The sequence below is a fragment of the Erithacus rubecula genome (assembly GCF_903797595.1).
Source record: "Erithacus rubecula genome assembly, contig: scaffold_114_arrow_ctg1, whole genome shotgun sequence".
In the NCBI taxonomy this organism is placed as follows: domain Eukaryota; kingdom Metazoa; phylum Chordata; class Aves; order Passeriformes; family Muscicapidae; genus Erithacus; species Erithacus rubecula.
In genome coordinates this window covers 257,614-270,362 of record NW_027636257.1, presented here as the reverse complement: position 1 = coordinate 270,362, position 12,749 = coordinate 257,614, and the positions used below count along the sequence as shown (strand labels likewise).

The window sequence follows — 12,749 nt, the reverse complement described above, 5'->3', positions numbered from 1 at the left end:
CTCAGCCTTCAGATTCTGGCAACATCCTGTCCCACCATGTCCCACCATCACCCCATGTCCCTCAATGTCCCCACCCTGCCCCCATCCTGTCCACACCCTACCCCCACCAAGAGCCACCTACACAATGAGAAGACACCTGCCCTTGCTTCCTGTCCCTTCATCCCAAGAGCCGCCAGCCAGGGGACAGGTGGCCCCAGCAACAAGTGACCATGGCCGGCGACACCAGGATGGCCGGGAAGGTGGCGCTGCTCCTGTGGGGTGAGTGCCCCGGGCACGGGCCTGACGCCCTGGGGATGGGCCCTGGTGAGGCAGAGAGCAGTGGGGAGGGTGCACAGGGGGGCTGAGAGGTTACCTGAGGTCCCCAAGGCCAACAGAGCCAGTGGGGGACAGAGCCGGAGCTCCCTCAGTGTCACCAGGGTCATTGTGTGACACTCAGAACAGGGACAAGGGGACAGGAATGGGATGGGAATGTGGGGGCAGGGATATGGGAACAGGAACAGGGGAAAGAACTGTGGGGTTGGGCTCCACAAGGCTGGGGCAGTTGTGGGGACAAAGAAAATGGGGGAAGCATCATGAGGATGTGGCCGTAGGAATGGCAGGTAGTGACCTGAACAGGCACAGGGTGGCTGTGTTGTCCCTGTCGTCGAGGTGTCCGTTCTACCCAGACGTGTGACAAAAAAATGTCCCCTGGGAGCTTCTTCAGACATATTGGGGACTGTACTTGAGCACATTCCTAAAAGAAGGGTGTCCCCATGGGGACATTTTGGGGACAGTCTCACTCTCCCCCCCTCGGTCACACTATCCCTGCAGAGCCACCCCCACCCAGTCCTGTCCCTTCTCCCTTCCAGCCCAGACCCTCGGCCTCGCTGGTGAGTCCTCAGGGGATGCCATGTCCCTGCCCTGCTGTCCCCAGCCCTGTGGTGCCCTGGCAGGCTGGTATCCCCTGTCACCCGCAGGTGCCCAGAGCACCCAGCTCCTGGTGGAGCCCCCCTGGATGCCGGCGGTGCTGTGGGACCGGGTGACACTGACGTGCCAGGGCTCGGGGACCGCCGGTGCCATCACCTGGTACAGGGACAGGCAGCGCTGGTGGCAGGACAGACCCGACAGCTTCACTGTTACCAAGAGTGGCAGCTACATGTGTGTCAGACCTGGCAGTGGACACAGCCCCCCGTGATGGTGTCAGATGGTGAGGGGGGATCTGAAATGCTCAGGGTGGTTCCCTGATAGGTCTGGGTGGGCTCCACTCCTTGGGTGGCCTCACAGCTCTCGTGTGGCCAGAGTCTGTTCCCTGCACACAGAAACATCCCAGTGCATCCCAGTGTGGTGGGATCCCCGTGGGTCCCTGGGACCCTCCTGCACAGTGGACACTCCTGCCAGATGTCCCTGGTGCCATGGGCACCCACTTTGGACCTGTCTCGGACTCCTCAGTGACGGGACCCTCCTATCCCACAGACCCGCTGGTGCTGCAAATGCCAGCGTGGGCTCTGCTGGAGGGGGACACGGTGACACTGTGCTGCTGAGGCTGGAAGGACAGCCCTGTCACCAGGGTGCAATTCTATAAGGACAAGAAAGAGCTTATGGGGTCCCTCAGGGGCACCGAGCTCTCCCTGCCCCCCCTGGATGTGCATAACAGTGGCCGGTACCGCTGGGGGGGCTGGGTGGCCTCAGGAATGTCACTGTCAGCACCGGTGACAGTGACAGTGCACGGTGAGCACCCCCACTGCTTGAATTCGAATATCCTGACACCTTCAAAGCCCCTTCTCAGTGGACTCAAGAGTCACAGTTCCCACCCCCATCTCCTTCCCAGAGCTCAAGCCTGTCCTGGTGCTGGATGGTCCCACCGAGCTCCCCGAGGGGTCCCTCCTCAATCTCAGCTGCCTCAGCACCCACAGCCCCCTGCGGCCCACAGCCCCCCTTCTGTACTGCTTCTACCGGGACAGGCAGTTGGTGGGGGGCCCGCAGGGGTCCCCGCAGCTCCTGGTGCCCACCGTGGGGGTCTCCCACTCGGGGAATTACAGCTGCGAGGTGCGCTCCGAGGGGGGGCCTTGCGGAAGAGCAGCGCCCGGCTCGGCGTCACGGTGCGCAGTGAGTGTGGGGATGGGCACGGGGAGCCCCCACAGCCCCCCCAGCTCTCCCATCCCTGCTCAATCCTCTGTGTGCTGCACTGCCTTCCCAGCTCTCTCCCTGGTCCCAGCATCGCCTCTCCTGGTGCCTGCATCCCTTACCAGGTCCCCTCAGCCCCTCCCTGCTTGCAACTGTGCTAATCTGAGGTCCCTGCATTGTCAATAGGCCACCATCCGTGTCAGGGCACCCAAAATCTTCCCTTCAACCCTTTCCTGGTGTCCCCTCTCTGAATGTGCCATCCGTTCCTGGGGTCACTTCCACTCCGTTCCAAGCGTCCCCACCATCTTCTTCCTCACTGGGATCCCCCCCACCCCTCTCTGATCCTCCCCCTCCCTAATTCCCTCACTGCTCCCTGGTGTCCCCTACTCCTCCCATGTCCCCAGTCCCACCTGTGTTACTCCGCAGGGGTCCCGCTCTCAGGCGTATCCCTGTCACTGCAGTCCCCCCGGGGACAAGTAGCACTAGGGGACCACCTGGTGCTGAGTTGAACGGTGGCCGTGGGGACAGGAACCCTGTCCTTCTCCTGGCACCAGGGGGGCTCTGGGACAAGACTGGGCACCACCCCTTGCTTGGAGCTGTGGCACCAAAATAGGGGCTTTTATGCCTGCTAACACCGTGGCTGACAGTGTCCCCCTGAATGTCAGCATGTGGGGTGAGAAGGACCCTCAGGCTACGAGTGAATCCACCCACGGCATCCCCTTCCCACCCATCCCCACCTTATCCCTCACTCCAGCCCCTTCTCCCTAGTGCATGCCAGCACCTCCCACTGACCTCAACTCTGTCTGTGTCCCCGCAGTGCCCGTGGCCAATGCCACCATCTCTCCCGGTTCCCCGGCACTCCAGGTGTGCCCAGGTGACCCCGTGACCCTGCGCTGCTCAGTGCAGGTGGGTTCAGCCCCTGTCACCTTCACCTGGCTGCACAACGGGCACGAGGTGGCCCGGGGTCCCCTCCTGGAGCTTGGGGCTGTCAATGTGGGACATTCGGGCACCTACCAGTGCGTGGCCACCAACCAGCTGGGACAGGATGGGCACCGCGTGTTCCGGGCACTCAGCCCAGAGCTGGCCCTGGAGGTGACACCACAGGGAACCACTGGACACCACTGGAACACAGGTGGGGTCACACAGGGTCACCGGGGTGTTCAGAAACCCCGGGGTTCAGGGTGACCCTATTGTGTCCCCCTGTGTCCCCAGCAGTGGCTGTGAATGTCGGCAGGACCCTCCTGTACCTGCTCCTGCTCCTCATTGTCATTGAGGGCTGTCACTGTTGTCACCGCCGGGGTGGGTGACCCACACAGAGTGTGGGTGACCACACGGGCGACTAAAGGACACCAGTGACACCTATGAGAGCATGCTGTGACACTGGGGACACTGGGAATTCCCATGCCATGGCTCCCGTCATTGCCCATCCTGCCCAGAGTGATGACCATGAGTCAGGGGGCTGCACAGGGCACCCAGTGCTCCCCTTTCCCCCTCCCAGTGCTCCCAGTACACTCATGGCTCCCCACCTCTCCTCCCAGTGCTGGGGGAACACAGGACTCGTTTCTGTCTTATTGGGACCAAAATGCAGCTTTTTGGCTCAACTGGCAGAGATGGTGTTTCTTTGTTCAGCTCTGTTGGGCTTTAGGAATGGGATTCTCCAATTTTGTGCTGTCACTAAAAGACAGGGGCTGCTGCCCCTCTCCTGCCAGTGCAGGGACAAAAGGCAAAGGCCCCAAAGGGCTGAGACAAGAACAATTTCCTGCAAACTGTAACGAGAGAAAACAACCAGCAGCAACGAGGGTCAGAATCCAAAGGGTCACAAAAGGAACCATTTCAAGGAAAAGCCCCAACAAGGAACAAACCCCAGACAATTCCCCCAGATCAATTCCTCCTGTTGCCATTTTGATACAATAAATTGTATTAAAATAATAACAAACCTTAGTAATCGACATTAGTTGACATTAGTAGTAGTTATGCTAAGGCTTAGTAGGCCACATGTAACCAGCAGATGAACTTTATAGCAAATTTTGTAATGCAAGCAGTGTAGTTGAGAAATAATTACTTATCTTAAGGAGTGTATCCATTTATCTAGAGAATGTACCTTTTGGCAGAATCTTAAATGTCAGAGAGATTATGGTACCAGGTATCAAAAATGAAGTAAGGATCTGTTAAGATGAAGAAATCATGTAAAGAAGCATATAAAAACCCTGTGAATTTTCTGTCAAATGGGGCTCTGTCTTTGGACGCTAGTCCACAGGCTCCCGGGCCCTCAATAAAGCACCGCATAAATGACTTCGGTTGTTTGTGTTTTCTTCGGATCGGGCAACAGTTTTCTGGCGACCGCGGCAGGACTCCGAAGGTGGCTGGGGCGGTTCGCGTTCTGATCCACTCCACGCCGGCACCGAGTGATTCTCGGGGAGTCATCGGTTCGTGCCCGACCCCCGCGCCTGGCGGACGACTGCAAAACGTAAGCCCGAAGGTGCTTTATTTTCTGTTTCTGGTTTTGGGTGCCTGCTCATAAGACGAGGCGGCGATCCTCGCAGGGTTGGGCGAAGACGTCTGGTTGGTCTGGAAAGCCTAGGCGCCGGCTGTCAGACGCGGCGAAAGCTGTGCAGGTCTGGCACTTGCCCCTCGCGGCGTCGAGAAGCGGCAAGTTGGATTGGTCTGGTATTTATTCTGGTATTTATTTATTTCTGTTGTGTGAGTGTGAGTATGTGGTATGATTGATTCTGTTACACTGTCAATATTAATTGTGGTTATTATTGTTCTGTACGTTGCTGCATATTGGTTGTTGCGATCGGCCGCCGAATTGTTGTACAGTTGTAAGTGAAACCGGTTTAAAATGCCATTTAAAGCACTTAAGTCTATGGTTCAGTACTCTTAGGGTTTTCCCCTGAAATACACCGCTAGGATGTCTGTTGAAGAGGTGGAAAAGTGAGGGGTTTTCCCAAGAGATGAGTAAGGGTAAAATGATCGATTATTGTAATCATTGGTGGCCAGAATATGAGCGAGAAGGGCCAGCATGGCCAGAAAATGGTACTGTGGATTATGATACCCTGAATTCATTAATGCAGTATTTAAGGGAAAATGAAAAATGGGATGAGATACAGTATTTAGATTTGTTTTATTTACTGCGCCGCAAGAAGGAGTGGCTGACTGAATGTGGAATAATGGTATTGGAAATGAAAGAACCTGAGTGTGGGGGTTGTAAAGGAAGATCTAAGTGTGCTCAGTGCTTAGCCTTAACCTCTCGACCAAAGGAGGATTTGTCTTTAATGATAACACCCGATGTGCCTGCTGCTTTGTCCCCTCCTGCTACCTCACCCCCTCCGGCTGTCTCACCCCTCCCCTCTGTTTCACCCCATTCCTCTCTGTATCCACCGTTACCGGAGAGCAGTGAGGAGGAGGAAGAGGAGGAGGAGGAAGAGGAGGAGGTGGAAAAAGTGACAGTAGTGCCAGGGAATGTTAAAAAGGTTGTTGTGCGTTCCCCGACCCCTTCCCCTGTTTCTCCCCAAAATCGGCGAAATACCCCGCTCGCGGCTCGAACTAGACAAGGACGTAAGAATTACGGGGAACCCCGGCTCATTGCCCCTTTAAGGGAAGCTATGGGACCCCAAGGAGAAAAGGTGCTTGTGAAAGTACCTTTCTCCCCAGGAGATCTGGTGATTTGGAAGCAGTCAGCAGGTAGTTACCGTGAGAATCCTGAAAGAGTGGCACGGGTGGTCAGAATGATTATTAAAACTCAGAATCCAGACTGGAATGACATGCAAGTTTTGTTAGATACCTTAATGGATTCCACCGAAAAGGAGATGGTGTTGCGGGCAATGAAGGAGCGTGCTCGGGAAATGATCAGGTTGCATTCAGACAGGAGAACCGTGAGTGACTTGGTACCGAGTGATGATCCAGACTGGGATCCGAACAGTGGTGGGGGAAGGGAGTCTATCAGGGAATATCAGGAATTGTTAGTAGAAGGAATTAGGACTGGAATGCCCAAAACGTTAAATTGGTCAAAACTGTATACAGTCAGACAAGATAAGAATGAATCACCCTCGGCGTTTCTGGAGCGACTTAAGGAAACTGCCAGACGCTTCACTGATCTGGAAATTGACAGTGAAGCAGGGAAGTTGCAGCTTGCTCTAATCTTTTTAGGTCAATCACAGGAAGATATACGAAAGAAACTGCAGAAATTAGAGGGACATGATACTCGGGACTTGGATAAAATGCAGGAAATAACTTGGAAAGTTTACAATAATAGGGACAAAGAAGATAACAAAAGGCAACAAGCGAGCCTCTTGGCAGCGCTGCAACAAGTAAATGCTGGCAGAGGGAGGGGCAGAGGTGGTTATGGGCGAGGGCGAGGGCAAGGAAGAGCAGGGTTTCAGAATGTGGGAACAGGAGGAAGAGGGATGGTTCCCCCAGGACATCAGCAAGGAGGTCTTGCTCCTAATCAGTGTGCTTTTTGCCGACAAATAGGACATTGGAAAAATGAGTGCCCTGTGAAAGCTGGGTTAGGAGGAGCATCCGGATTGGCCATGAACAATTCAGGGAATTACCCAATGAACCCAGAAGGGGTCGCCCAAGCATTGGTGTTGGGCAACTACCAGAACCAAAGCTGACTAGAAAAGGATTTAAAGGTAAGGATAGACATTGAAGGACAAGAACAAGAATTCATCGTAGATACCAGAGCAACATATTCTGTTTTAAATAAACGATTAGGGCCAATTAGTGGCACCACTATTCAAGTAGTAGGAGCCACCGGATGGCTAGAGGAAAGACCTTTCCTGCAACCATTAAATTTAAAATTAGGGGGAAAAGATTTGGATCACCAATTTTTTTACATGCCAAATTGTCCAAAGCCATTGCTGGGCAGAGACTTACTATTGTTACTAAATGTGAAAATAATTTTTGAAAAAGGAAGAGTTAAATTGGAATTCCCTGAGGAAGAGATTGCTAAATTATTTACCATAAGGGAAATTGATCCCTCTCCCATTCCCATCGAAGTAGATCAAGCTGTAGTACCTTGGGTATGGGAAACGGGGAACCCTGGAAAATCAAAGGCTGCCCAGCCAGTAGTAGTAGAATTAAAGGAAGGAGCTCAGCCAGTCAGAATAAAACAATACTCGATTAAATTAGAAGCTAAAAAGGGTGTTGCTCCTTTAATAACTCAGTTCTTGGCACAAGGCATTCTGCAGGAATGTGAATCAGAATTTAATACTCCTATTTTTCCAGTGAAGAAACCAAATGGTGAGTATCGATTAGTGCAGGATCTAAGGGCAATTAATAATATTACTAAAGACCTTCACCCAGTGGTTGCCAATCCATATACTTTATTAACATCTGTGTCAGAAAAATTTAAATGGTTTTCTGTTATTGATTTGAAAGATGCTTTCTTCTGCATCCCTCTGGCATTTGAAAGTAGAAAATATTTTGCATTTGAGTGAGAAAGTCCTGACACTGGAAGAAAAAGACAGCTCACCTGGTCCCGGCTGCCTCAAGGTTTCAAAAATAGTCCTACGATATTTGGAAATCAGTTGGCAAAGGAATTAGAAGAGTGGAAGACTGCTGAGGTAAGAGAGTCACCATTCTCTTATGTCATTCTCCAATATGTAGATAATATTTTTCTAGCAGCAGAAGAAAAAGAAACGTGTCTGAAATTGACTATTGCATTGTTAAATATGCTAGGTCAGGGTGGCTACCGAGTGTCAAGGAAAAAGGCACAGCTGATAAAAGAAAGTGTGATTTATCTTGGATGCGAAATCATGCAAGGACAAAGGAGGCTGGGAGTCAATCGAATAGAAGCAATATGTGCCATACCCCTTCCAAGAAGCCATCAAGAGCTTAGGTCCTTTTTAGGAATGGTGGGATGGTGCAGACTGTGGATTTTGAATTTTGGACTCTTAGCTAAGCCCTTGTATGAGGCCCTGAAAGAACCACAGTTACACTGGGATCGACAAAGGAAAAAGGCCTTTGAGGACTTAAAACAGGCCTTGAAGGAGGCACCCGCATTAGGCCTCCCAGATCTAAACAAAGATTTCCAGTTATATGTGAATGAAAGGCAGAAGTTAGCACTCGGAGTGCTAACTCAGAGACTTGGATCTTGGAAACGCCCGGTAGGGTATTTTTCAAAACAACTGGATCCAGTTAGTGCTGGATGGCCGTCATGCTTGCGGGCAGTTACGGCCACAGTGATCCTCATCCAGGAGGCCAGGAAATTGACTTTGGGAAGAAAATTAGAGGTATTTGTGCCTCACATGGTACTGGCAGTTCTGGAGCAAAAGGGGGGCCATTGGCTTTCGTCCAGCAGGATGCTACAATACCAAGCAATCCTGAGAGAACAGGATGATGTGGAACTGAAAATGACTAATCATGTTAACCCAGCAGAATTTCTCTGCAGCGAGCAGGAAAAAGGAAAATTGGTGCATGATTGCATGGAAGTGATTGAACAAGTACATGCAAGCAGAGTCGATTTAAAGGATACTCCAATGGAAAACCTGGACTGGGAATTGTTCACTGATAGATCCAGTTTTGTGGAAAATGGAACCAGGTATGCAGGGTATGCTGTAACAACAGTAAGGACAGTGGTAAAAGCGAAAGCCTTGACTCCCGGAACCTCAGCCCAACGAGCAAAAGTTATTGCATTAACAAGAGCTTCGGAATTAAGTGCGGAGAAAAAGGTAAACATATAGACTGATTCTAGATATGCTTTTGGAGGCCTACATATTCATGGAGCTCTATGTATTACTCCAAAGGCGTATTTTAAATCAGTGGCTGTAATGCATGTTAAAAGACATCAAGAGGAAAATAGAAAAATCTACGAAGGAAACCGGATGGCAAATCGGACAGCTCGGGAAGTAGCTAAAAAAGTATGGACTCAAGTGGCTTTGGTACCAACTAAGGTGAGCCCAGTAACTCCACATTTATTACAAGAACCTAAGTACTCCCCAGATGACGAAAAACTGGCATCACTGCTGCTGGCCCAAAAGAATGAAGTTGGATGGTATGTAACCGCAATGGGACAAGTTGTAGTGCCTGCCAGAATCATGAAGGCAATTCTGGAAACAGAACATAATAAATGCCATTGGGGAGCAAAAGCATTAGTAAAATTTCTAAAAAAAAAAAAAAAAAAAAAGTAATTTCTAACCAGATGTTAACATTAGCAAAAAGGGTGAATGCTATGTGTCCAACCTGTTTGAAAATAACCCAATAGTTAAGAAACAGATCCAGCTAAAGAACTCTGCAGTGGAACCGACCTATGCCACTGGAAAATCCAGTGCATGACATTCAACCAAGTGTTTAGGTCCGATATAAAGATCCTCGCACTAGCATTTGGCAGGAGCCAGCAAGAGTTCTTTATTGGGGTAGAAGTGACCTTTGCGTTTCTACTCCCTCAGGTACAACTTGGGTTCCTACCAAGAATGATACCAGAATGGGAACAAAACTCAGAGATTCGCCAGCTACGGAATAAATTGTTTTTACAAGACGCAGTTTTTGAACTCCAGCAAGTTACTGGTAAACCAATCAACATTGATTGGGATCGTCCAGACATTTTGATAGTCACTGGACTATTAGATAACTATGAACAATCTATAATTAATAGGATTCTAAATTTACAGATAAGAAAGTGTTGGAATTGCAAAGGGAAAAAGTGTACTGGTAAAGCGTTAGTATTGTTACATTGTGGAAGGTGTCACTCTACAGTTATAAGATCTCAGTGGGGTATATCACAACCTTTGTGTACTGCTTGCTCTTGGAGAAATCGCGCCCTAACCTGGCAAACTGAACTAAAAACAGCAACAGGAGCCCGCGACACGAGGGAAGCCCTGTTGTTAGTAGAAAATAGGGCCAATTTATATAGAATACATTGTAAGTGGATGTCCTAGTTTGAAAGGACAGGTGTCTGCCAGTAAGGGCAGAAGATTCCCTTTGGAATAGAGACTTTGGTTCCACTCCCCTCCCCCAAGTATTATGATTGTTTGAATCAAGGACCCTGAGGCAGAGATAAGGGGGGTGGGAATAACAGCTCTTTTACTAATATATCTAACTATACAAACAGAAAACAATAACAGTTAAAATTGCTAACAGAACGAAATAGGTAACTCAGTGTCAGTCCCTTTAGATGCAAGCACGCTGTCTCTGTGCTTAGTCCAGAGCCCGGATCTGCTGAAAGGCAGGCGGGAACGAAGGCAGGAGGGAGGGGGGTGGGGCGGCAGCGTCCACGCCGGTCCCAGGCGGGAACGGGCTGCAGCAGCGGCTCCTCGCTCACCGTGTGTGTCTGGGTGATCAGCTGTGTCCACAGAGGCAGGAGGCTGGAACGGGGCAGATGCAGGGCAGGTGATCACAGAGGGTCTGGCTCTGCTGTGCTCGGCCGCGTGGCTGAACGATCCCGCGCATCCTCCTCCCAGCTCGCCGGAAACGCGAGTGCCCTCCCGGAAGCCTCAGAGGCCCCTCCGGGGCCGTCCCCACCCACCCCCTTTGTCTGGACCCATCAGGGACCCTGGGTGTAACCCAGCCAGCTCCATTGGCATGATAATGGGAAAAATTTTTCAATTGACACAGTAACAGAAAAACACTCAACCCCGAACAGTGGAGAATACAAAACACTGTAAGAGACATAAAAAATTGGGAAAAAAGAAAAATATTGGGATATTGTTGTGAAAAAGATACTATTGGATTAATACGTACTGAGCTTAGGGAAAACCTACCTTCTATAAACTCAGAGATAACCAAAGTCATATTTGGCATTGAAATACTTGATATAGAACAAGCGAGAAAAACAATATGGCATTTAAATTAATATTAAAACCCTTTGTCAGTGAGTGGTAGAGCCACAGGATTAGTGTATGTTGTGTCATCATTTTAATGATTAACAGGTTGCACAGTGATGCCGTTTTGAACATAGACAGAAAAAAAAAAAATAAAATCTTAGCAGAATTGGGTGTTACTCTCCCTTGGAACCCACAAGAAATAGGCTTATTGGGAAGTAGACGATTAAACTATACAATAAATGAAACGAGTTGTGAATTTTACCGGTATAAAATTAATAATACTTTGCACTGGTTAACCCCTAGAAGTTATCCCTTTTTGGGTCAGCCCCTTTAGGTGTGAATTATACGAAACAAAGGAATGGGAAGATAATGACATTCATATTTGGACTAATGACAGTGCCAGGAAGCACAACATAATTAGATCGAAAAATTTTAAATCTTTAGGACTTCAGGTTTCTGGATGGGTTTCGTCCGTAATACAGTACATTCTGTTGATTGCAGTCTTGTTATTAATTATCTGGTTAGTGTATAAGTGTGTTTTAGGAGTTATTGAAAAAAAAACCAGACGCACCAGAAGGGTGATAAAAGCTTTGACAAGAACCAACGAGATGCACCTGTCTCCTCCGAAGTATGAAGTTGCTATCGGGCAAGAAAATCCAGCATTTGAAAGGAAATCCAGCATTTGAAAGACCCGATGATAACGAAGAGTTGAGCACCCTTGCAGAAGACTGAAGAATGCTCAAAAGGGGGTAAATGTTGCCATTTTGATACAATAAATTGTATTAAAATAATAATAAACCTTAGTAATCGACATTAGTTGACATTAGTAGTAGTTATGCTAAGGCTTGGTAGGCCGCATGTAACCGGCAGATGAACTTTATAGCAAATTTTGTAATGCAAGCAGTGTAGTTGAGAAATAATTACTTATCTTAAGGAGTGTATCCATTTATCTAGAGAATGTACCTTTTGGCAGAATCTTAAATGTCAGAGAGATTATGGTACCAGGTATCAAAAATGAAGTAAGAATCTGTTAAGATGAAGAAATCATGTAAAGAAGCATATAAAAACCCTGTGAATTTTCTGTCAAATGGGGCTCTGTCTTTGGACGCTAGTCCACAGGCTCCCGGGCCCTCAATAAAGCACCGCATAAACGACTTCGGTTGTTTGTGTTTTCTTCGGATCGGGCAACACTCCACCAGAGGAACCTGGCAGGGCCCTGGATCTTCATTGCTCTGATGGCCAAAGCAGCCTTCAGGAGGCTCTGGATTCTCGTGTCACCATTCCCAAACCCCTCCTGTGCCGTGGTCCCCACACCACGATGTCACAAAGGCCCTGGGGGGTTCCAGAGACTCCCCCTTTTCCAGGGCAGCCAGGATCAGGCCATGGCAGTTGAATTCCCTCTGTCTCCACAGCAGCTCTGCCAAAGCCAAGTGATGCCCTTTGGGCTCCCTCAAATCCCCTCTCCTCAGAGAATCGGTGCCAAGGATTCCTGGGGCCTCGGGGCCAGTCCTAAGGGGATGTTTTGGCCATTCCCAGCGTTTTAAACATTCACAAATGGGGGAAAAATTCCTCCCAATGCCCACAAAATCCTCCCCCCTCAGCCTGAGAATTCTGCTCCTTCAATTGTCTTATCCAGGTGCAGAATTCCCCCTCCCAGAGCTTCTCCCATATGGAAAATCACAGAATTGGGAATTTGGGTCAGCTGGGACAGAGCCAAATCCCAGCCAGGATTTCTGCAGGATTCACTGGCCACAGGCAAGTCCTGACAGCTCCTCACACCCCTTGTGCTTCCAGAGCTGGTAGTAAAACTTTCCTGCAGCTCAGAAATCCCTGGAATTAATCAATAATTGGACTTAACCAACCCAGAGTGAACTGCAGTGG

The 12,749-nt window shown here is 49.5% G+C and overlaps 1 long non-coding RNA gene across 1 annotated transcript; it reads left to right on the top strand.

Annotated features, from left to right (window-relative positions):
* Window positions 1–202: 202 nt before the first annotated feature.
* Window positions 203–1,091, top strand: LOC306815320. Its single transcript, XR_013777376.1, has 3 exons — window positions 203–258; window positions 849–873; window positions 967–1,091. It is a non-coding gene; the product is annotated as an uncharacterized lncRNA (long non-coding RNA).
* Window positions 1,092–12,749: the final 11,658 nt, after the last annotated feature.